Source organism: Marmota marmota, unplaced genomic scaffold, assembly GCF_001458135.2.
Source record: "Marmota marmota marmota unplaced genomic scaffold, marMar, whole genome shotgun sequence".
In the NCBI taxonomy this organism is placed as follows: Eukaryota; Metazoa; Chordata; class Mammalia; order Rodentia; family Sciuridae; genus Marmota; species Marmota marmota.
The window spans coordinates 10278863-10303739 of NW_025999983.1; the positions used below are offsets into that span (position 1 = coordinate 10278863).

General features: G+C 47.7%; 1 long non-coding RNA gene across 7 annotated transcripts in view; it reads left to right on the top strand.

Moving 5' to 3' along the window:
• The window catches only part of LOC125617630, a 326369-nt gene that overhangs the window by 111056 nt on the left and 190436 nt on the right, over positions 1–24877 (top strand). For all 7 annotated transcript variants that reach the window (XR_007348712.1, XR_007348709.1, XR_007348710.1 and 4 more), the window contains one exon: positions 98–2087. This is a non-coding gene — a long non-coding RNA (uncharacterized LOC125617630). Of the gene's footprint in view, positions 1–97; positions 2088–24877 lie in introns of those variants that run through there.

Genomic DNA, 24877 nt, shown 5'->3' on the forward strand with positions numbered 1-24877 from the left:
TTATGTATACTTCACTACAATAAGAAATAAAAAAATTAAGGCGTAAACACGGAACAAACAGGTTACAGAATAATTGTCTTTCTCTTTCTTTTCACAGCCCAGGAAGAAGCACCTGGCTGCAGAGATTACTCAACGGGCCCGCAGAGCCCCTCAATGCAGTGGACTGGAGGACACGGACAGGGACCTGGGCTGCTATGTCCGGGCGTGGGAGCCTTCTGGCCTGGACAGTGTGCCCTGAGGGAACCCAGGATGGGAGTCAGGCACTGGCCTGGGTCAGGCCTGGCTCAGGCCTGGCTCCTGCTCTTCAGCGGTCAGCGTGAGCGCTGCGATCCTCCTTTCTTTGTCTGTGGATGCGGGGTCATTGCAGTCGGCCTCAACGCCCCCGTAGCTCTTCAATTCTCAAATTCCATTTACTTTTGGACCCGGTTCCATCCTTTTAAATGCTGTCACCTTTGCTTACTTTTATAAACACAGGAGAGCAAATCATATTTGTTTACTAACTTAAACAATGAATAACAACAAAAACGTGAAAGAAAATCCATCACCTCTGAGCCTACAGGTTGCGAGAAACCCCCTGGCTCCCCCGGAGCGCCCCAGGCCCGGCCAGCAGCCTGGGCTACCGGAGTCTCCGGCCCTGGAGGGGGCGGGCAATGCTGCTCTGCCGCGCCCTCTGGTGGCCGCTTTCCGTCATGGTCACCAACCGCAGGGTTGTGCCTTGGGCTGCCCAAGCGAAAGATTTAATTTACTCCGACGAATATTACATCTGGTGCTTCGGGTAGAGACACGGAAAATGCCATCTCTCTTTTCTGGAAGTCTCTCTCTTAGTGGCCAGTGATGAAGATGCCAGAAAAAAGTAGCCCATTCATTATATTTATGTTGTGTGAGATTGTACCTCAGAGGGTGAAGTCAATGAGAAGAATAAGTAATTGAAACAAGCATTTTTGTTCCCTTGGCAGAAATTCAGTCATTAGCTGTATACCTATTTTACAAAGGGAGATTAGATAAATTAGAGATTAAAGAAAGTGGAACAGATGTTTTTCCTCTGATAAGCATCATTCTATCAAAAAAGCAAAGAAACAACAACAAAAAAGCAAACCTCCGGAGACTTGGACTTGGTGCAGAAAATGTGGGGGCAGAAATCCTAGGTTGGGGGAGACGTGGCCTGCACAGGGTCACACCTGGACGGTGTGGACGCTCTCATCGTGCCATGACTCAGCGCAGTCCTTCCATGTTGTGAGGGTGCCAGGCGCCCCATGAGTTTTGTGGGCTCTGCGCCAGACGCCTGGTGGACCTTATCTTCACCCTCGCAGTAGCAGCCACTGAAGGGCGGCCATGTTGTCATCATTGCACGGAGAGCAAGGAGGCCGGGGCTCTGGGCGGGTGATTTGATTCAGATCAGGCCCAGCACAGTCATGGTTCTCAACTAGGGCAGCAGCAGCACTGGGAGCAAATTCTGGGCCCCGGACCTCGTGAACTGAGAACCTGGGTGGTGGGGGCAGCAATCTGATCTTCACAAGGCTTTGGGTGGATCTGAGGCTGCTCAGGTTTGAGGACCTCAGAGGGCCTTGGACTCCTCTAGGAGACTGAAACAATGAAATCACAGGTGCTGGGACCCCAGGCCCCTGGGAAGTGGATACAATTCACAGTGCAGCCAGCTTCAGAGCCACTGGAGTAGAGAGGCCAAGTGGGGCTTGAACTTGCCTCTGTCTTGCTCATCCGTAGACCTCGCCGCCTGGCAGATTCTGTAGTGTGCAGCCTGCTTCTCTGTGCGTGGGGAGAACGCGGAAGCCGTGCACCTGACTACCCGCAGTGCAGAAGTGGCTAGTGGCCCAGCAAGCAAGGCCCACACGGACCTGGCATTGTGCCCTCCCGAAAGCCAGTTGGCTCCAGAGTGGGCCTGCCGTCCAGTGCTGTGGCTTCCCGGGAATTGGCTGCCAGTCTTCGGGGAGATTTATTTTCCTCTGAGAGAGAGCCACAGGGAGCCATCATGGGCTGAACTGATGACCCTCTGGTCTTCCTCTGAGCTTGGCTGTGTCTCACTCTGCACCTGTGAGAGCCACGAGGAGCCCACGTGAGTCTGGCAGAAGGTAAGATGGCAAGAGCTGGTTCCTGATGGAGCTGCTGAGGGCACGGAGGTCACTCTGCCAGCGGAAAACTTTCCCTCTCCAGGTAGAAACCCAAACACAGCCTTCCCCATAGCACCTACCTTTCAGGATCACCAGGTCCCATTCTGTGCTTCTGTGTGGGTCCCCTATTTGGAGGACTCTGGCTTGGTGACCAGCCCTCCATCATCTTGCCTATTTTTCTCTCTCGCTACTTACCGTGGTCTGTTTTGCAGTGTGGGCATTTCAGCACGTATCTTATCTTTTTCTGTCAAGTTCATGTTTGAATTTGCCACATGGCCTGTCACCAGGTCTGGGGGGAGGCTGGGGCATGGTCAGCCCTCAGAAATTAGTTCCTGTGTCATGAACAGATGATCGGTGATGGATCCGTCAGAACCTGGGGTGGGGTCAGAAGAGCTTCAAGAGACAGGTGAGGAAACCGAGGCCCCAGGAGGAGTGACCCCCAGGGTCAGGCAAGTACCTGAGGGTGGATTCCTATAACCAGCTGGGGTCCCCTGCTAACTCTGTTACTCCCTGATTAGGGCCTGGCTTTTCTGGGAAGAGGAAGGCTGCCTTAATTCTGTGTGTCCCTAACTGTTGACTCAGGTAGCCTACCTGTGGGTGCCTGTTCCTTCTTACAGAGGTCTTCTCAGGGGCTTCCTTCCATAGGAGGGAAGGTCCGTTTCTGTCTACAACTAAAGCTTTATGATGGGATCTACCTAGATGGTAAACATCACGGGAGAGAACTATTCAGAATAATGGCAATGATAATGTTCAGTTTGCTCAGCCACTCGTTTTTGATTTGACGGATGTTCATTGAGCATCTGCTACGTGAGTACTGGGCGCGCAGTTCAGTGAGTTCATGGGACATTCAAGTACACTCTGCAGGGAGAACCCGTTGCTGTGGGAGCACGGAGGAGAGCTCCCACCCAGCGATGGGGAGGGCGTCAGTCAAAGCACCGAGGGTAGGTGGGGAGGGTGCTGGGAGGTACAGGAGAGTGTCTCAGGTGAACAGGAGGAAGGGGACCGAAGCATGGAATGTACACCATTTTCAAGTGTGCCATTCAGTGGGGTGTGGTCGTTTCTATGGTCGGTTCTCAGGTCGTGCAGACATCACCATGTCCGTCTCCAGCAGTTGCTATCATCCCCAGGAGAACTCTGTCCTCTGTAAATGACACTTGACAGTCCCTGGTCCCCGGCCCCTGGCAACCCCTGTTCTGCTTTTTGTCTCTAAGGATGTGTCTGCTCTAGGTACTGTGTGGAAGTGCGATGATGCATTTGTCCTGTGCTTGAAGTTTTCTCTGAGGATGATGCTTCCAGGGTCAGCCTTGCCTGGCGTGTGTTGGTGCCGCATCCTTTCCAGGGCTGCATAATATTCCGTGCATGTGCATATCCACCTGGCTGTTCCCAGTGCGGGGCTGTTGTGGACCACGCTTCTGTGCACATGGGTGTACGGGCATCTGTTTGAGTTCCTGTGTTCCTTGGTTTTAGGTATGTAAAATAGTATCTATGAGTCCCAAATTTGGAAAGCCCAGCCTTGCAGACATATGACGTCATTGAAAGGTGGGTTGCCTGCTCAGGTGGGGACAGTGAGGACTGCAGGAGCCAGCAGATTGGACAGTGTGCAACAGGTGCTTTTTCCTTCAACAATTTACAGTGTTCTGTGCGGCCGTGTGAGTTCAACGTGGAGTCCGGTTGTCTCAGCCGCAGCTTCTTTGAGAACCATTGCGTTTGGAAAGACTTGATGAGGAGGGCAGAGCTGGGGACCCACCCGGGGCCTGGCTGGCCATCCAGGAGGAACTCAGTGACAGATGGAGCTGAGGGTGAGGGACTGGACCCGAGAGGGGTCGGGGGACTGCAGTGAGCCCGGGAGGCCCTTCTCGTGCTCAGCCTGGTGGACAGGGAACCTTGGTGTGGTGGCTGACCCTGGTGTCTCCGTGGCGGGGGATCCGTCCACCTCCCTGCCACAGGCTGAGGCCACTCAGTGGGGCCGCCTCTATGGTTCTTGAATGCAGCTCAAACCCTTTGTGTGCTTACAAGGTGCTTGCAGACACACGCATCTGGCAAACTAACCCGTTTTTGTTTTTCTTTGAATCTTCTGCCTGGAAAAGTGGAGGAGAGACAGTTGAGTTTGTGGGTGCACAGAAGGAACTTCCCTCAGGAGTAGAGAGCCTCTGTTGAGGATGCTCTCGCTCACTCGACAGGGAGAAGGACATTCCCTTAGTCATTACAGACATGGTGAAGAGAGCAGTCCAGCGTTTGTCTGATTTTCAGTGATAACAACTTGCCTGGATGATGTGGGCACAGGAGGCACTCCAGCTGAGGTTCCTCTTTTGTTCCAAGAGTTGTGTAGACCTGCATGTACTTCTGATGACACACCTAAAAACCATCATGTGAGCTGGCCATGGTGGTGCATGCCTAGAATCCCAGCAACTTGGGAGGCTGGGGCAGGAGGATGGCAAGTTCAAGGCCAGCTTCAGCAAAGTAATGAGGCCCTAAGCAACTTAGTGAGAACATGCCCCCCCCGCCCCCCAAAAAAGGAAGGACTGAGGATATGACTCAGTGGTAAAGTGCCCTGGGTTAAATCCCCATCACTAATCAACCAGTCAGTCAATCAATCACATGACTGTAGAAGTAGCTCTGGTTGAATCCAGTAAGAATCTGGTATGACAAGATCAGTTCCCTGTGGGACTTTGTCCCAAAGTCATACTTAACATGCCACACTATTTTCTCTTGTGGGAAGGGGCCTCCACCAGCAGCGGGGAGGCAGGCCCGGCAGCCTGAGCTGTGAGAACTGGTCCCGTCCCTGTCTGCGAGATGGGTGTGGTGGAGCCTGCACACCTCCCTCGTTGGTCTCAGTCAGATCATGTTGGAGGAAGAGCTTTGCAAACATCAAGAGCCATTAGGCAACATCCTAAATCAGGAATCCGTGGCGGGCTGTGGAAAATCAGAAAACCAGGACTCAGATGACCGGCGTGTCCCTGGAGGCGGCCGGTGGTGTGGTGTTTCCCAGCAGCGCCAGCGCCCTGGGCCCTGCGGCCCTCCTGGTGTGAGGAGCTGGATCTGCTGCTAATGGTGTTTATTTTAGAGTCTACACACCCCCCTACTTCATCATGCCACAAAGAGAGGCATTTAGGTTGGACCATTCCACAAATATTTATAGAGCACCTCCTAGGAGTCCAGCATTGTTCTGCTTTCTGCCAACCAGGAGAACAAATAGAGATTGTTCCTGCTCAGATGGGGCCTATAGTGAGGGAGAAAGAGACATAAAAAAGCAACGGCAACAGCAAATAACCCCACACTAATAAATATGTGACTCAGAGCTGTGACAAATGCTATGAGGGGACACCGAGTGTGGAGCCTTCCTCGCAGCACGGCTGCCAGCCAAGCGGCCGCCTCTGGCCTCTGGAGGCAGCGGCCTTGGGCTGAGGCCTGACCTTGAAGGGGAGTCAGAAGCTTCTGGCAAAAAGGAAGGCGTGGTTTCAGGGCACAGGGTCGTCCAGGAAGGACTGGGCCGCACTGCCCCGGCCTCGGCAGGCCTGGGGGTTTGGGTTTCATCTGCCTGAGGGGGAGGGAGGTGAGTATGGAGGGCTAGAAGGTGGGTGGTGACGGTCCCCTTGGGGAAGGGCCCCCTGTGGGGAAGGGCCAGTCTGGATGGTGAGCCAGGACAGACCAGACTGGCCAAGGCCCGCATGGGAACCAGTCAGGAGGCTCTGGCTGTCACCAGGTGGGAGGTGGCTGTGGGTGGAGCCCTCGCAGGAGGTGGGACGGGAAGAGAAGGACAAACTGCCACCTTGTTTCCCTCTACAGGTTAGAAAACTTCCGTTCCAGCCTGCCGGGTTGAAGGACGCTGGGTGTCACAGGTTGGATGCGAGTGCTTATTATTACTCCCAGTGAATGATGAATGCATTTAGGCTCTTACTATTTTAAAAACTTTCATTAATCGTTTTGAAAAACAAATACTCCTTTTCTCATGAGAAGAATCAACTGCGTAACATGTTATTTTTTGAGTTTTTAATTATATCTATTGGTGGCACCAGTGACACGAGTGACACCTCTCTCACTGGACTGACGTCTGGATGATAGATAATGAAGGACATGTTAAATTCCAAAGCAGTTGGTGATCACAGGGAAAAGAAAGTGGGCAGTCATGCCCAGTCTGGGGCACAACAGGCAGGCTTCCTGGATGCCCTCCACCCGGGAGGAACCTTAAAACAGAACAATGTGACAGCTTAGGATTTGGGTTGAGGCTGAGTGGAGTGCTGAGGTGCAGAGTATGGGAACCAGCACTTGGTCTAAGTGTCAGTACTCGCTGATGCTGTTCTGGGATAGATGTTAGGATGAACCCTGTTCTGTGAGTGAGGATTTGGGATCATGAGAAATTGAGGGGTTTGCCTAAGTTGTACAGTAGAGCTGGGAGGTTTTTTTGGGGGGAGGGGCAGGTGGTACTGGGGATTGAACTCAGGCACTTGACCACTGAGCCATGTCCCCAGCCCTATTTTGTATTTTATTTAGAGATAGGATCTCACTGAGTTGCTTAGCTTTTGCTGAGGTTGGCTTTGAACTTGTGATCCTCCTGCCTCAGCCTCCCGAGCCGCTTAGATTACAGGCATGTGCCACAGTGAACTGGGATTACAGGCTGTGAACCTCAAAGCCTGGCTGAGCTGGGAGTTTTGTTCTTCCCCAAACTTTGCCTTTAATATCATTTATGTGACTGCTGCAGGATGCTTGCCCAGGCCCACCCAGTCACATTTACGAGGCACAGTGGCTGAGTTTTGACTTAGCCTGGGGCAGCACGCTGGGCTGGGTATCCAGGCTTCAAGAATCATCAGGGGAATGTGAGATCTTTATGTGAAAATGCCACCCACGGCCAGGCACACCACAGAGCCTGGTGCGTCAAAATCTGCTGCCCAGGTGGGGACATTTAGTTTGGAAAATACCCCTGGGTCACTTTGATATGCACCCCTCTTCCAACTGACAATACAGAGCTGATGATTTTGCTTCTCAGGTTTTCCCAGGGTCAACTGCAGAGAAAAGATTACGTGGAAAATTCCAGAAATTTGGCTGAGGGGATAGTTCAGTGGTAGCATACTTGTCTACCATGTGTGAGTCCCTGCTCCATTCTCAGCATTACAAAAAGGAAAAAAAAAAGTTTTAGGTGGCACGATGAGTCCTGTGATGAAGTCTTGCCACCATCCCTGCTGTTCCTACCTGGACGTCGTTATCAGGCCCATTGTCACAGTAGCCAAGTGCTTGCAATCAAGTAATCCTTATTTTATGAATAATGGCCCCAAAGCTGAAGAATAGTGATGTTGGCAATTTGGATATGCCAAAAGAGAAACCTGAAGATGCTTTCTTTAAAAACTGGAAAAAGTGAAAAATCCTTGACTTAATCAGAAAAAGGAAAAAAACCTCATATGCTGAGGTTGCTAAGATCTATGGTCAGAAGGAAATTTCCATCCCTGAAATTGTGAAAAAGGAAAAAGAAATCTTGTAATTTTGTTGTTGCACCTCAAACTGCAAAAGTTATGGCCACAGCAAGTGGTAAGCAATTAATTAAGATGGAGAAAGCATTGCATTGCAGGGCTCAGTACTCTGGCCTCCACTGGGAGTCTCGGAACGTGTTCCCTGAGGAGGAGGAGGCACTGTGCAGCCTCTGCAGGGCCCGGTGTTGGAGGATAGACGCTCATCAAATTGGCCTTTAGTGTGGCCTTGCTCACAGGATCAGGTTATTCCCAACCAACAGGAAGCTCTAATCTAAGATCAAGGGAACTTTGATTTCCCAGGTGGCGGAAGCAGATGAGCTGGTGATGGCAGCCGCAGCAGCAGCCAGAGCGGGCTTCAGGGGCTTCAGGGGGGTGGGGCATTCAGTTATCTGAGCAGAATGGACGTAATGGACAGAGAAGTTGCAGAGACCTGGGATCAAATCTCAGCTCTTCCAGCATGAACCAGGGAAAATTCTTTAACTTTAGGGTTCAGTTTTGACTTCTAAAATGGGGTATCTCTTTCATGAGGTTGAGCATATTATTGGACATATATATATTAGACATATATTATTGTACAATAATATTGGACAACCTCATGGACAGCATACTGCCTAGCTAAGGTGACCATCTTGTCTGTTTTGCCCAGGACTTTTCTGCTTTTAAAGTCCTGTGCCCTGGGAAATTCTTTAGTCCCAGCCAGATTAGAACCGCTGATCACTCTGTGCTTGGCACAATTACAGGCTCAGGGATGAGGATGAATCACCTCCCATGGTTGCCGTCCCCCAAATCCCATCACACAGGGGCTGGAGATGTGGCTCAAGTGGTAGCACGCTCGCCTGGCAAGTGCGTGGCGCTGGGTTTGATCCTCAGCACCACATAAAAATAAAATAAAGATGTTGTGTCCACTGAAAACTATTAAAAAAACTCTCTCTCTCTCTCTCTCTCAAAACAAAACAAAACAAAACAAAACAAAACTCCCATCTCATGGTTGTACCTACCCCAAAAGGCACCATCCCTGGAAGGCAGAGTGGGGGAGCCTTGCATGTCTGTCTTGTGGAGTGATGATGCTCTTGAGTCACTGTTGAGACCATAGCCATGTAAATTCCACCTCTGATGTGGACCAGGTTTTGTCTGGAGCCCTGGTGAGATATGGGCTGAATCTGCAAAATCAATGACCAGAGCTAAAGTGGGAGTAGTGAGCATAGAATGCAGAGGAGCTTACAGCCTCTTGCAGAAGCAGACCCCCTGGCAGGTGGACTCATAGCTAGTTGGTTCCCTCCTCCTTTCATGGGTAGATAGAGTAAGGCACTGAGCTTCTAGAATCCAAATCCCCCCTGTAACGGGCTGAGGCAGGTTAACAGAGCCCCTACTAGAGACTCTCAGTTCCATGCCAGGAAACACAGAGCTACCCATGAGCAATCTGTGTACAGAATTAAGCTCCTGAAATTGTGCTAAATTATTTGATTTAAATACCGGTCTATCTAGGAATGAGGACCTAGGCAATGTAGATTCCCATTAATAATGAATGATTTGCAGTATTCTAATCCTGTTAAGCATACAGTTCCTTTGCAAATGTATTAGTGGCAGTGTGTGTTTGTGAATTAAACCCTTGGTGTATCAGGTTTATGAACCTAATTGTCTATTCAAAAGGCTATCACTTTATCACCTCATGAAAATTAAAAAGGTTCCTTTTGTTGGAGTGTTTTGTTAATCCTCCGAATGATATTTTCTCTTTCTTTCTCATTTTCTTTTTATTGAGCTTTATTATGATTCAAATACAACGGAAGCAAATCCTGTCATTACACTGAAATTGATTATTAAAATAACAGTGATAATTATACATAGGTACTAGAAAATAACACATATGGTATGCTCACAGGGAGATTAAACTCCCCTTTCCCCATTATGCTAAAAAAAAAATTCAAGGCACTAAAAATAGGAGAACAGTTCAATATATCTCTGATATGGGTTAAAGATTGAGTGACTGTTCTACCTCAAGGAAGTTTGAGTGATTTCCACTAAAATTATCATCTAGATCCAAAAATGACATCTAATGAGAAGATATGAACAATTCATCTGAAGATATCTTAATACTAGGCTCTAAATGGTTTGCAGGGCTTTCCTATTTAGCTTCTTTATTCATTTCTTCCAATTCTGTCTCTTTCCTTTTTGAAAGGCTAAAGTCTTTTAGGTGAAAAAAATTTTGGTGCCTGTTCTCTGTTGCAAAATAGTACTCAGGGGAAAGTTTTAGCTAAATTCTGCCTGGCTGTATGTGAACACCAAAAGGATTCTTTTTTTTTTTTTTTTTGTAAGTTAAAAAAACGCTTTTCTGTTAGTATGTGTTTAGAAAACTCAAAGGTATCTTTGTTTTTAAACTTCAACTGAGTAAAGACTTGTAACTGCTTTGTTTGAAGAAATTTTCTTTTGAAAAGCAAAGTTTGGGAGCCCAGAAAGTGCAGGCTCAGCACTGAGCCAAGCACCTCTTGCAGCTCTTCCTCTCACCTTTAGGGAATGTGGAGTGAGTGCATGGCTGAATGTTGGCTGCAGTGGGTCTGGGGACATTGAGACATTGCTCAAGAAAAGCATTGATCCTTGAGGTGCCATTAGGAAGAGATAGTAAGTGTTCTTTTCAAAAATAATTTCAAAACTCTGTTGGGAGACATCAGGCCTTCCAGTTAGGCTCCAGTGAGAGTTAGAATCACAGATGGAAGCCACCTTCCAGGCCATTTTCCAGTTCAGATACAACATATGGTTGTCTTTTGGTATGACAGTTTCCCCCCACCTTTGGAAAATTGGTTTTCTATATATACTTTTCCAACACCAGTTGGAGTCCAATCTGATAAATAAAGTAACTCCCAGAAGTGGAGAGCTGTTGGTTTTGCCTTCAAATGTTTGTTTCCCCTTTTCTGGGGTAGCTCCAGGACTTTTCTTTAGGGAACGCAGTCCTCCCAGACTCTCAGTCCACATGGATTGGGTGACCAGTCTCACCTTATGATCTAGCAATGGACACAACTGCTCAGGTATATCCATTGGCAAATTCTGTCCATTCTGATTGTTCAGGAGGAATGACATGATCCACATAAATCAGTGAGAGTCGAGCTGGGACCTTGTGTCTTCATTTCTAGGGTGAAAGGGGAAGAGAAACCTGGGCTCTTGGTTGCCATCTTGCCACACGAGTGAAGGACCAGTTGGAAAATAAAGCAAACACAGAGGAAGGCAGAACCGAGGGACACAGAGAGGCAGGGCACTCCATCATTCCATCTTGTTTTTATTTGTAAAATATATTTTCAGTTGTCAGTGGACCTTTATTTTGTTTGTTTATACGTGGCGCTGAGAATCAAACCCGGGGCCTCACACATGCTAAGCAAGCGCTCGGTCGCTGAGCCCAGCCCCAGCCCCTTGCCTTTATCTTTCATTTGTACATTTGAATTTCATTTGTGTTCTTTTCATTTATACAATAAAGGATTCTGTCTGGTATTGTTTTCAAACTGGATAAAATACCTAAGGAAAAAAACAATTGAAGTAAAGTGACAGAATGCTATTCCTGCGTGACACAGAAGTAGGCTCTGATGGCAAATGCCAAAAAGGGGAGCTATCTGTCGTGTGGCGTTCTCACTGGAGAACCCTTTTGCCCTTGACAGGGAGAGCAGCACTGAAAGGGCAGAGGGTGTGCTCTAGACGTGGAAGGACACGACTTTAAATTCTGGTGGAAGAAAGAGACTTTATATTTGCATGTAACTGGTGCTAAATCACCTTCGATCTTTATCTGAAGCCCTCATATGTTACACAGCAGCCTCGTGGCTCCCCATCCTGTTGGGGAGTACATGTTGGTTTAGGTGTGGGGATGATGGTTGTCAGGAGGAAGCAGAAACCCCAGTCCTGGAGGGCATGTTAGCAGCAGATTGTGCATTACAGGTAGACACAACCTTGGTGGCTTAAAATCCCCTACATTTACTATCTCACAGTTTCCATGGGTCAGGAGCTGGGATTTCAAGGATATGATTAAGCTCTGGGACAGACTAAATTCCTTCTGAGGTAGAGGTCCTCTTTCCAGCTCATTGGTGGTTGGCAGAATTAAGTCACTTGTGATTGTGGGACTGAGATCCCTTCTCCTTGGTGACTTTGATTCTCGTCCCTTCACAACGTGGCAGCCTACTTATCCAAGGCCAGTGTGCTAGTTTCTTATTACTGTTGTAACAAATTACCACGGTTTAGTGGTTTAAAACACCACTGACATATTTCAGACTTGTGTGTCAGAAGTTTGGGCACAGCATGGCTCACCTGGTTTTGCTGCTCTGAGTCCCACAAGGAGTTGGCCAGGATGGGACCCTTTCTGGACTTCTGGGATGTAGCTACTTCTTCCTCACCCAGGTTCTTGGCAGGACTCAGGTCCTTACAGCTGTGTAGGGGTGGGGTCTGTGTTTCCTTGTTGCCTGTCAGTCACAGGCTTCCCTTGGCTCCTAGGGAGCTTCCTTTGGGCATTTCTTTGGTCCTTGCCCATGGGCCCCATGTCTCAGAACCAGCATGTTGAATCCTGCTTAAACGGGAATCTCCATGACCCTCCCTGTCTGCATCTCGGCTGCTGCTCTTCTGCAGTTTCTCTTGAGTCCAGCCAGCAGAAGTTGTCTGCTTTTAAGGCATTTATGTGACTCAGTTGGGTCCTCTTGGATAATCCCGGATAAGCTTTCTATGTGGGGGTGAATGTATCTTTAATTATATCTGTGAATTTTTTTTTTTTTTTTTTTTGCCATGTAACATAACATCACAGGTTCCTGGAATTAGTGTGTGGAATTTCTGTGGGCTAGGGACCATTATTGTATCTACCACAGCCAGTAAAAGGCTCTCGCTCCAGTCTGCTAAAGTGGAGTCCTACAGAAGGTGACACAGTCTCAGGAAGGGCTGTCCAACCACTCTGCCATCTTCTACAGGCTAGATGCGAGTCCCAGGCCACTTCACCTAAAGGTGGATTACGTGAGGCTGTGGGTCATGAGGTCACCCTAGGGTGTGTTCCCCACAGTGTTAGCTGGTAGCTGGGTGGGAAGGGTCATTGGCTGCCTCACAATCGTCAGATAGGTGGCCTTTAAAACCTGTGCTACTGTGAGGGAGGGAGGATTTCATCCACCTTTCCAGAATGTTCTTTTCCTACTGCAGGCTGGCCCCAAGCAGCTTTCTCTTGCCTGACTCTTTCCGCCCCTTTTCTTCTACTATTTCTCCCCAGCTGTGCATGAGATCTGCTGGGACTTCTGAGATTTTTTTCAGGGCATGGTCTGGCCAGGTCTTTTATAGTGCAGACGACAGAATCTATTATTGCAGGCTGAGAAAGGCAAGTCTTTGGCTTAGGTGGGGGCAACTCAGTGCCCGAGGGTGGTCCTGGAGGACATCTGGTGCTTCCTTCTAGGTTCTGAGTACAGAGCATTCTTGGCCTAACTGCTTGCTGGGTACGGCCCAGGGAGGTGGCCTGGTTGCTGAGAGGTCACAGAGTACAGCGTGAGGGGTGCTGAGGGAGTCCTTGAAGACCACACCACCACCTGTGCCAACTCGCCTCCCAGCCTCGATTTCGTGGGCTGCTCTTCTCAACTTGCTTCTTTCCATCTCCAGAAACCATTTGCAAATTCAGACATTTCTTAAAGACTGATATTCCTAAACATCACTAGGCCCCGGACCCCTCTTGCATATGGAGTGAGCAGGCCTCAGTTACTGAAAACTGGGCTCTTTGTTAAGTGGGGGTTTATCACCACCACAGTGAGAGGAACAGAAAAATGTCATTAAATATCTGAATGCAAACATGTTTCCTGGGTTTATATTCGCCAACAAAACATAATTATGTTCCTCCCCAAAATAGTGATACTTATTTTGTATCTTTTCTGAAATAGACTGTTTTGCATTTTGTCTTATCTAGAAAACAACCCGTGTAGCACAACAGTTCTCAGCAAAAGCATTCTATCTCCTAAGCCATTTATTTAATCTGATTTCCTCTATTTCAGCTCTCTGGGAGTTTTGAATTTGTGTGTGTGTGTGTGTGTGTGTGTGTGTGTGCGCGCGCGCGCACGTGCATGAGAGAGAGAGAGAGAGTGATTATGGGTGGCAATCTTTGTGATAGGTAGGAGTTCAAAAATTGACCCTAAATGAATTTTATAACGCATTAAAATGTTGCCCCTATCCATTATCAATTTGTGTAGAGAGGGTGATATTCCGAAGCAGTAGCTATCATTTGGTGTTTCAATTTAAAATTCAATTCAGTTCACCTAGTTGCAATTTAATAGTGCTGCAAACATTTCCCGTGTCTAATAAGACACAAATCCACACTTCTCCTATGCATGGAAAAGGGCTGAGAAAAATAAGACCAGCCCCATCTAGTTCTGGGTGTGAGTTCTGCTAGCTCCAGGGCCTTGCTTTGGATCAATCTCATGTGTCTAATTTAAGCTGAAACTCAAAGACAGAAACTATAAAATGTAACGTGACTCTTCTGGTTCAATGGTTTCATGGGCAGATTAATTCTGAGATGTATTTAACCAACTTGAAGTTTAGGAGAGTTTGATAGATAAGAATAAGAACTCTAAAAGGACCCTTTAATAAATGAAGACTTACTGGGGTCTCTTATTTGCTCCTCTGACAGCAATTTCATCCAAATGCCTGGGCTTTAACTTTGTTACTGTATCTTTCTTTAGATAGATGATCTCATATCCATTTTGGAAATCCTGACACTTGAGTTCAGTATGCTTTCTTTCCCTTGACCTGCATTGTCTGCGAACTGTTCCCACCTGCAAAGACTGGTCTGTAAAACTCAACTGGGTCCTTGGTACCTTTTGCCCGAGGTCCCAGATTATCACCCATATAGACAATACAGAATACAAAATAAGTGACATGTTTCCTGCTCAATTTCTGTTAAGATGCATGTGCTGACTTACATGTAAATAGCTAGGAGATCCTGTGGCTGGGTGGAATGAATCTGGGGAGGGAGACTCCCTGGTGGGTGCAGCTGCCCTGTGTATGTTTTCTAATGTCCTGGGTTCTGCAGAACTTTCAAAAAATTAACACACTCACCAAATATGTTTTTCTTGCTCATTAACTTGATAAAGCCCACTGGTTTGGTAGAATCACAGCAGCAAGCTGTAAATGATGTATGAAATGAAAAGTCTTTGCTTGCCCAGTGAGCAGGGGGAGAGCGCTGACGATGCTTCGTCACCACTCTGGCTGCTGCCTGCAGTGACAGCTAGGCACGGAGTCAGCGCCTTACTAGAGGTGACCTCAGGAGTTGAGTGAGCCTTGAGCTCATGGGCAGACCCTGGAAGTCCCAAGGATTCCCTCGGCTTTCACATCCTTCCTTGGGGATCCACAGACAGTGTGGAGGGAAGAAGTGAGCTGGTGGCCCAGGGCATGTTTGGGAGTCCCCTCTTGGGCACATTGGTGTTGGAGGCTTTGCCCTTTGGCATTCAGCTTAGTTTGTGTCACAAAGGGGCTTCACTGTGTTGTTCAACTGCAGTTGCTCCTTCACTTGATAAACTAACAAATATTTGCATACTCATATGCCTAGAACTGGGTCAGGCATTGTAGAAAACAAACATAAAGCACAGATATATAAAATACAAAACCCCAGCTTCTGCCCTCAAGCTGTCTACACACCAGTCAACAAAATATTTCATTAACATTTCTTCCCCAAGTGGAGTAAGTCTGTTTGCATTCTGTGTGCTTGTAGGCGTGTGTGATGCTGGGAGTGAACCAGAGCCTTGCACATGCTAGTCTGGTGCTCTAACCCTGGCCCCTTATTTGTGGTCTCCTTGTTGGGCTTGTATTGCTCTCACGCTGTTTCATACATCGTAACTGAAGGGCCTTCTAAGTGTTTACCCACTTTTGTACATAATACTTGCCATCATGTTAAAAAAATGGGAAGATTAATGATGAGAGAAGACACTTTTCATTGGACCTGACTCATGGGGATGACCAACATTATCCAAATCCAAAAAGACTGTTGTGTACACCCAAGTGCGAATTTATTGCTTTTAAATGTGTGTGTGAGCTGGGAAGCCACTTTATAACAAGGTTATGGATGACCATGAACTTCCAACTGGGGCCCTGGTGAAAGATTTTGAGTGCATCTGGCATCAGGCTCTGAGAATCAACTCCTGCATCTTCCACTGAGAAGGTGATGTGCCCTGGGGCTGCCTGTGTCCCTGGGCCAGGCTGCCCTCTCACTCGGGCAGGACTAGAGGCTGCCCTTTCTCCCTGTTTCCACGGTGTCCCAGAAAGACTCCTCCTGACTGACGTAGTCTCTTTAGGTATGTAACCTAATCGTCCAGGGGAAAGTCATGCTCTCTACCTCCACAGGCTTTCCTCTGGCTTTAAGAGGCTTTGTGTGTCTTTTTGGTCCATTTTATAGTCCAACTGCAAGAGGACTATAAAACTTATAAAATAAGACATGCAAACTCATGTCTTATTTCTGTCTCTGTTCTCCTCTGCTGCTTAGAGCTGGCCACCGCATACCTGCTGTGCTACCATAGAGCAGATGATGTCCACTTTGGGAGTCTTGATGTCCACCAGCAGCAGGACACCAGGGAGTCCAGGAAGAAGAACTGTGGGTTTAGGTTTGGCTTGGGTAGCGGTGTAGGGTGAATTTCTGGGAGACTCTTTTCACCTGTTTAACTCAGGGACTTAGAAAACAGCCTCCTGATGGTGTAGCACTGTGTGAGTGTGAGTTTTCTTCTTGGGGAGGAAGGCACAGGACTTACTGCAGAGGAATGACTGTCTAGTAGATTGGATGTCCTGACCTTCTGTCTGTTTTTGTGGTGAGTGTGTATCACGGTATCATTAGGAGTTCCCCATGGTTCTGTCCTGGACCTCATGGACCAGAGAAAAACTGAAATAACCAAATTGATCGGACCAAGGAAGATTTCGGTGGCCATGTGTGTATATATTCTCATTCCTTTTAATGCAAAAATCCCAATAGATCAAAAGCCTCCTATAGCATTCATCAATACATTGAATGTGAACTAAAAAGGGCTACAGTCGTTGGTAAAAGGCCCATGAGTACCAGGAAGGCATTGATCTTGGGAATTAGGTCAGCTGTATGTTTAGAAGACAGAACTTCCACATTTTGATATTCATAGAAATACGCCAACCCCGCCCCCCCCTCCCAATAGCCATCAATGCTTTGGGGCCAGTTCCATTTTGTACAAAGATTAGCAAACACCAGTCTGAATCCATCCAGATGTTAATATGATTACTGTCTATGAAATAACATTTTTAGACCAAAAAATCCCTGGATATTCCCTACAATGAAGTCATCCCTGAAGCCACAGAATGCACTCAGCTTACAGAGCCTTTCGCATTCTGCTGAGGATCCTGCCGTGGAAAACCCAGTGGTGAAGGCAGATCCGAAAGAGCATGACAGGACCTTAAGAGAGCAAGAGCCTAACGGAGGGAGGTGGACCTCGATGGAGTCTCTTTAAAACCACAAGAGGAGTGGAGACTGAATGGGACCATGAAGGCATGTAGCCCTGGCAGAGTGAGCGTAAGACAGAGGCCATACAGACATCTGCTATAGGAAATCTCAGATCTGAGCACAGATGTGTCGTCAAGAGTCCTGCCATGTTTAGATGCCTCCTGCCGCCCAGTGGCCGTGATTTCTGTTTTCCTTTCAGACAAACCCTGAAAGGAGATGGCTTGGGTGTCACCCTTCATAGTGAATCTGCCCCAGAAAGCACACTGGGTTTTGCTGTTTATGTATCTCGACAGACTCAGCCTCTGAGGCATCCCGCGGAGAACCAGCTAGAAAGACATGGAGGTGAAAAGCTGGCCTCTTCCCGCTCAGTGAAATGCTCACTTGAAGGCAGACCCACCCATGGCCTGCGTGGGAAGGTGTGCTTGCCTACGGTTGGAGGTAGTCTGAGAGTTAGCTCGCTGCAGAATGGACCGCTATCAAAGGGGAGATTGCCCCTTAAATTTTGAGAGTGTCAGACATGTGCCTCACCCGGCAGGACTCTAATGGGAACAGCAGAGGAGGCACACATGCATATTTATGACACTCTCCTCCTGTTTCCAGGACCTTCTTCCAGGAACTCAAAGGCTTTCCAGTGTTCCCTCGGGGACTGCGTGCTGGGGAGCCCTGAGATCACCCGGTTGCTCCTTGCCTCGGGCAGGCTGCGTGGAGACACAGCGCAGCCCCTCTGTGCTCCTCCTCCTACTTCGGTCTCCTGGGTGGGGGGGACTCACAACCCCAACCACGACCCATTGAATAATGAAATTCCTCCTGTTACCGTGGAAGCCCGTTTGTTCTTCTGCCTTTAGAAAGGCTTTAACAGTCTGATCACAACTTGTACACTGGGGCTGTTTTAAAGTCACCTTCTCAGCATTCTTAGATACTGCTCCCAGGAGCACCTGGTTGATGTCCCTGCTTTCCTCTGCCCTGCACGGTGGGTGTCGCGGAGCTTGCATTTGGGGTCAAACAGGCATCAGTCTGAGTGTTTTCTTCAGTTCCAGTAATTCCTGGCTATGACTGGGGCAAATGACCTGGCCTCGTTAACCTCAGTTTCCTCTCTCTAAGTGGGAATGAACAGAGGTCTAGGCCATGGAGTCATGGGGAGGATTCGATGAGATGAGCAGGAATTTTGCACACAGTTGTTTCCCTCCTGTGTTGCTTTAAGACACAGTGTTGCTCGTGTTCTCAAACGGACCCTCTTCTGAGGAACTGTGTAGGGATTGCAGTTTGGTGAAGGTGAGGCTTGGAATGGGTCATCTGTGGTTGCCTCCTGCTTGGATAGACCTCCGTTTCTTACCATACCCATTGCCAAATATTGAGAAATGAATGAACTGTAAGTCCAGCTGGGAACTAGTTAAAAGACCATACAATCACCTGGAGCACACCATGTTAAGTGAAATAAACCTGTCACAAGAGGACCAACACTGTGACTCCACTGATCTGAGTCAGAGCCACAAAGGAGGTAGAATGGAGTTTACCAGGGGGCTGGGGAAGAGCACGGAGGGTCAGTGTTAAATGGGGACAGATTCCAGTTTGGGATGAAGAAAACATTCTGGAGGTGGATGGTGGTGATGGCCACACTTCATGTTGCTAAAGTGTGTACACTTAAAAATGGCCAAAATGGTAAATTTTATGGGATGCGTATTTTACCCCCATCATGAGCAATTTGCAGAGAGAAACTGATACTGCAAATAGTTGGCCTGGTTTTATGGAGGTGTGCTTTCTGTTTCAGGCAATCCCTCCATCGATCACAAACATATTCCAGACTTGCTCTATATTGGGTAATTCAGAAGCTCATGAAAGCGGCGAAAGGCATGCCCTCCTGCCAGTGGAGTCCAGAGAAGGGTGCACCGGCATGCGTGTGGGGAAGCATAAGGTGTCTACAGAATGATCATGTGCTCCTCATGATACCTGATAAAGAGGCAAGGAAACGAAAGAAAGCTGGAGAATGAGGACAGCTGTGAGGGGAAGGTTGGAGAAAAGGGGTGACCATTGAAGATGGCGGCATTGGCTGGGCCCAAGGCAAGGCTGAGCTATTGGAAGGAGAGAGCAGAGCAGAGCAGTCCTGTGGGAAAATCAGAGAAACAGGGCTCGAGTGCCAGGCAAAGTGCTTTAGAACTGAATCACCAAGGGGCCGATTTTGAATTGGAAAATACCATTCAAAAAACATCTGTTAGTGTCAGGAGCTGGGATTTGGAGAGGGAAGCTCAGTTCAGGGTGGCCTGTATTTTTTGTCTCTGCAGCCACCTTCTTTTGCAGAATGGGACCAACTCTTTCTACTACAGATAGCCTCCTACCTGGGTTTGGATTCGGCTCTCCATGTGCTGAACGTAGCTAAAGCTCCCCGGGCCAACCAGCTTCTTCCAGCTTCCCAGCTTTTGTTTTGGCAACACATTCTAGACACACAAAATACTAATGTTGTCTTGGCCCCGTGCCTCTCCCCCAATCTCCATATTGTAGGCATCAAATCATTTTGTTTTTCCTTTTGACAAAGGCCTGTTTGCAAGAGAGGCAGTCTAGTGTTATGGAAACCAAGGGGAACAGGAACTTGAAAGGAGCCCATGGGTTTGGCAATAAGGTGATCACTGACAATTCTCTGAAAGTGAACGTCAGGAGCCTGTGGGACCATAAGTGGCCGCATAGGGATTTCCTGAGTGGGCTGTGTCTGAGATAGGTATAGCTCCTTGCACAGATTTGTTTCTGATGGGATGTTTGCTCATTGCAAGGGCCAAAACCTGAGCTGAATTTTGCACGAGATGGTCATTCCAGGTGTCCTTCTGCGTCCCCTGGTTGATGGTGAGGGTGGTGGATGGGAATACTCCCCGTCTGTCTGCAGTAAACAAATCACACCTGGACTTCACTGCCACCAGGAGAAGCCCTGGTCAGTGTTAGGTCACACACCTGGTGGGGCATGGCTAGCTGAAGGTCCAGATGTGAAGGAACCTGTGATTTCCCCTCCTTGGGCTTTTGTCTAGATTATTTGCTTCTTGAATTAACAATCTGTGCACTTTAAAGCATCGTACGGAGTTTATTGTGGGTTTTAAAGTCCATCGTCATCAAGACCATGACTATCGACAACCCAAAGAAGCAGAAGAGAAAGACTGAATATTTCGTTCTCTCAGGTAGCGCGATTATCATTCCTGTCTGTATCTTTGCTCTGTGTTCACTCAGCCCCTGCAGGCCCCACGGCATGCCATTGTGGACTGTCAGCAGCAGTGCCCCGCTGGCTGTGGTCCTATGCCCAGGTTTGCTCTGTCACCTGTGCTTGCTCTGCCAGCCCTGGCCTTGGATTTGTGGCTGTGCATATGGCCAGCCTCCCCTGGTCTGTAACCACTGGACTCCCTGTTGACCTCTTGGTGGGAGCTCCCAGTCACTCTTCTCTGCTGTCCTCGGGTGTGGTTCCCCCTCAGGGATCTCCAGGCATGGTCTTGGCCCACCATTGGCCCGGGCTCAACCTCCTTTTCTCTGGGGTGAGGGTGAAGGTTAGGATGGGGAGGGATTCAATCCTTTACAGGTATTTATGACATCACCTTAAAACAAAACAACAAAACCCCATGAGTCAGGGTGTGTAATTCACCAGCTTAAAACCAGTCCAGGGACCTCCTCTCCCTGTGAAGTCCTTCATTCCAACCTGCTTGTAACAGACTGTGGGCCTGCTGTCTCTCACTGCTGAGCCTTTGCAAGGGACCCTGCCTGCATCCACTGCTGCCCTGGGAAGTCCCCAAGGTGTGGAAGGACATCATGTGAGTACCAGACTGTGCATCCAGCTTGGTGGGATTTGATGAAGCCAACCTGTACCCCAGAAAGACAGAGCATGGGGCTCACGGGGGAGGGAGCGACATCTGGGGTCAAGTGTGTAGTGGGGAACCTGGTATCTCAGCAAAGGCAGCTTGAAGATGAGCCCTGAGAACTGGCTACTCAGTTCCACAAGGGGAGTGTGAATCCATTCCCAACGCTGACTATAGAATGGGAGAATGTTTTGTACACAACTTTTCCCACTGTATATTGATTCTAGTTAATATAATATAAACTTATTTGAAAGTGTAACTGAGTTCACAGTTGTCTATTAAAAATTATAATGTATTTTCTCAAATATTGGCTACTAAATGCATGTTTGTCAAGTGAATGTAAGTCTAGATTTATGTCCTAACCTGTCTATTCCTTCATCCACAGGCTGGGGTTTGTAAACTAGGAATCATCACATTGTTGTGTAGTTTCATGGCACAGTAGCTGTGGCAGGTTATGAACATGCCCAAATCAATTACAAAAGATGTGTGAGATTCCTTTTTTTTTTTGAAAACCAGATTCGGCTGAAAAGGCACTAAAATGGTATGCAATTCAATGGTGCGCGATCAGTTGAATTTGGTGATGAGCTCGTTAAATGTGGAACAACTGGCTCTTTGAGTGTAATTTTCATACAGATGGTTGATATTTTCATTTATGTTAATGAGTTATATGGAAGTGAAATAATAAAGACGTATTTGAGAACTTCATTAGTCTGCAACATCACTAGATGTGAACATCTTCGTTATTGAGTTGGATAATAGTTTTGATTATAGGAAGAACATTTCTTTTAATTTTTTGTGCTGTTCAAACACAGCTACAGGCCACAGATACAATACTCTTTCATGGTTTGATCTGTATTATTAGCATTTTCTCCACTTTTTAAAAAATTGATTTTTATTTTAACTTTACAAATTTGTGGGGAACAGTGTCATAATTTGATACATGTATGCAATGTGGAACAACCAAAATAGGGTAGTTAACATTTCTCTCTCCTCAAACATTTTGAAATCAACATGGAATAATTGTACATATTTATGCACAACGTTCATTACTTTCTTAAGTCTACGTCAAAGATGAGAAATTTTTTCTGTAAGGTGCTGGGTAGTATATCCTTAGGTTTTGCAGGCCATGTGGTCTTTGCTTAACTACTCACCTGCTGTAGGAAAAGTGGCAAAAGCAGCAGAGGAAGTGTGTGAATAAGTGGGTATCATTGTGTTCCCACAAAGCTTTATTTATAAAAAGAGGTGATGGCTGGATTTATCTCCTGGTCCATAGTTTGCTTACTCCTGATCTAGAACAATGAACCAAACCCTGATATGAGGGTTTGCTGATTCTGTAGTATAAACACTCATCCAGCCTGATGTTGAACTACCAGTGTGATGTCACTGCATGGGAATTGGCAAGGTTGTGCCTCACTGTTTCTCTTTCTTCATTTCTGACTCCAGATGTGTGGTGAGTTTGTCACTATGACCAAAAGACTAGACAAGAAAAATTAGGAAGAGGAAAAGTTTATCTGGGGCTCACAGTTTCAGAGGTCTCAGACCACAGTTGGCCAACACCATGGCTCTGGGTTCCAGGTGAGGCAGAACATCATGGCGGAAGAGTGTGGGGGAGGAAAACAGCTCAGGACATGGCAACAGGAGGCAGAGAGAGGGCTCTGCTCACCAGGGACAAAATATAAACCCCAAAGGTGTGCCCCCAGGTGACCCAGCTTCTCCAACCACACCCTGCCTGCCTTCAGTTACCACCCATTAATCCCTATCAGTGGATTAATGCATGTATTAGGTTAAGGCTCTCATAACCCAATCATTTCATCTCTGAAAATTTTTGCATTATCTCACACAGGAACTGGAGGACACCTCACATCCAAACCATAATGTGGGATTTTATATACTTCTTGGTGGACACCTACTGGGACTATTCTGACATCTATTCGGACACTCCTTATCTGGAGATATCAGCAATTTCTAGCTGTCACCTGTGCTTTACTGACTTTACATTGGAGGTTCCCCCCAATCCCCTTCTCAGCTAGAATAGTCCACAGAACTCAGAAAAATGGTCTACTTACTAGATTTCTGGTTTATTACAAAACGATGCAATTCATGAAGAGCCAGGGGGAAGAGATGCTCAGGGCAAGGCATGGGTTTGGGGTGTGGGGTCTCAGGGCCCCTCTTCCAGCATGTCCTTGTGCTCACCAGCCTGGAAGTTCGCCAGCCTGTCTTTGAGGTATTTATGGGGGTTTTATATGTAGGTGTGATTGATTACATCATGTCTACTGGTGACTAAGTCGCTGTCTGTCCCTCTCCTCTCTCTGGAGGTCTGGGGTGGGGGCTAAAAACTCCCACCTCTAATCACAGGGAGGATTCCTCAGGCAACTGGCCCCCATCCTGTGGTTATCTAGGGGCTTTGCAGAAGCCACCTCATTAACATAAACTCAAGTGCGGTTGAAAGAGATGTGTTATGAATAATAAGAGATGCTCCTATCACTTAGGAAATCCCAAGGGTTTTAGGAGCTCTGTGCCAGGAGCATGTGGAAGACCAAATATATGTATTTCTTATTATAAATCAAAATATCACATACCCCATTCTAGTATTTCCACCTTTCAGATATAGAAAAGAGAAATAACACCAAGAACAGATAAGAGTAACATGCAGTCAAATACTTCGGAAGTGATGCATTTTGATTATTTCATGTGCTTTATTTAACGTGATGTATTCAAGTTTATATGAGTTAAGTTTCAGTAATGACTGTGTTTCACAGCTATCTCACAAAATTCCTGGCAGTTTAGCGATCGGCTCTTACGAGGCAGCAGGACTGGCCCCAGCACTGCCCTGGTTGCTTTCCTCCATCCAGAGATCAAAGTTCCAGGCATACAGGGTGCCGGGAAACGAGAGAAGGAGCTCCAAAGCCTTTGACCAACAGTGCCCGTGAGATGTCTCAGCCCAAGTTGGTGGCTCTTCTCCTCTGTCCTTAAATTTTATTGCATATTTTGATATGCAGAAGAAGGAATGGTTTTTGCTATTTCAGGTGGATTTGAGTGTCCCCGAGGGTCCATTGTGATTGAAGGCTTGGTCCTCAGTGGGGTTCCTGGGAGATGGTGGATCTTTGGCAGGTGGGACCTAGTTGGGGTCCTTAGGTTGTTGGGAAGGTGCTCTTGGAAGGGGGTTCACATAACCCCTTAAGTTTTCATGAGATGGTTGTTATAATAGGACCACTTCTGGCCCTTCCAGTCCTTTCTGCTCCTAAGACATAAACACTTGCTTTTCGTGACATATCCTCCAGCCATTGCCATGTATCATCTACTGTCCCCCATAGTGCCTGCACCAAAACGGAGCCAGTGCATGCCTTGAACCTCCAAAACTGTGAGCTAAATAAACATCTTTTTCTTCACGAGTAGCCTATGTCAAGTATTCCATTATAGCGATGAAAAGATGACCGTGGCGCCATTAGTCTTACATAGCCTTCATTTCACAGAGTTCATTATCCCCTTTTCCTGTTCTTTTTGAGGGGTGCAGAGCTCTCACTCAGCTTCTCAGCCATCAGTTCTTCATGGACAGACTCCACAGGACCTCTGTCCAGCCTCCTCAGGGTTGTGCATGGCTCTGGCCCCTTATGGGTTCTCCCTTCTCACCCACCTCCATTTCCCCTTCTCTGGAGCTTCCTCCTCTCCCTGGTGGAGCCCCTCTGTCTCCCTTTAGGCTGTACTTGTCCAGCAAAGCCAGGGAGCTCATCTTCCAGGTGGCTGGCTGACCGGTGTTTCTCACACGGGAGGAATGTCCAAGTCCCCTCTGCCACACACCCTGTTGTGGTTTGGATCTCCAAAGTCTCAGATGTCCCCAACAGAGCAATGTCCTAAGGTGGGGCTCTGGGAAGTGATTAGATCACGAGGACCCTGACCTCATCAGTGGATTAGTCCCTTGATTGCTGGATGGACTACTAGGAGGGGGCAGTAGGTCACTGGTGTGTGCCCTGGATGGGCTTACCTTCCCCTGGCCTCTTCCCTTCTCTCTCTCCCCCCCCCTCTGTC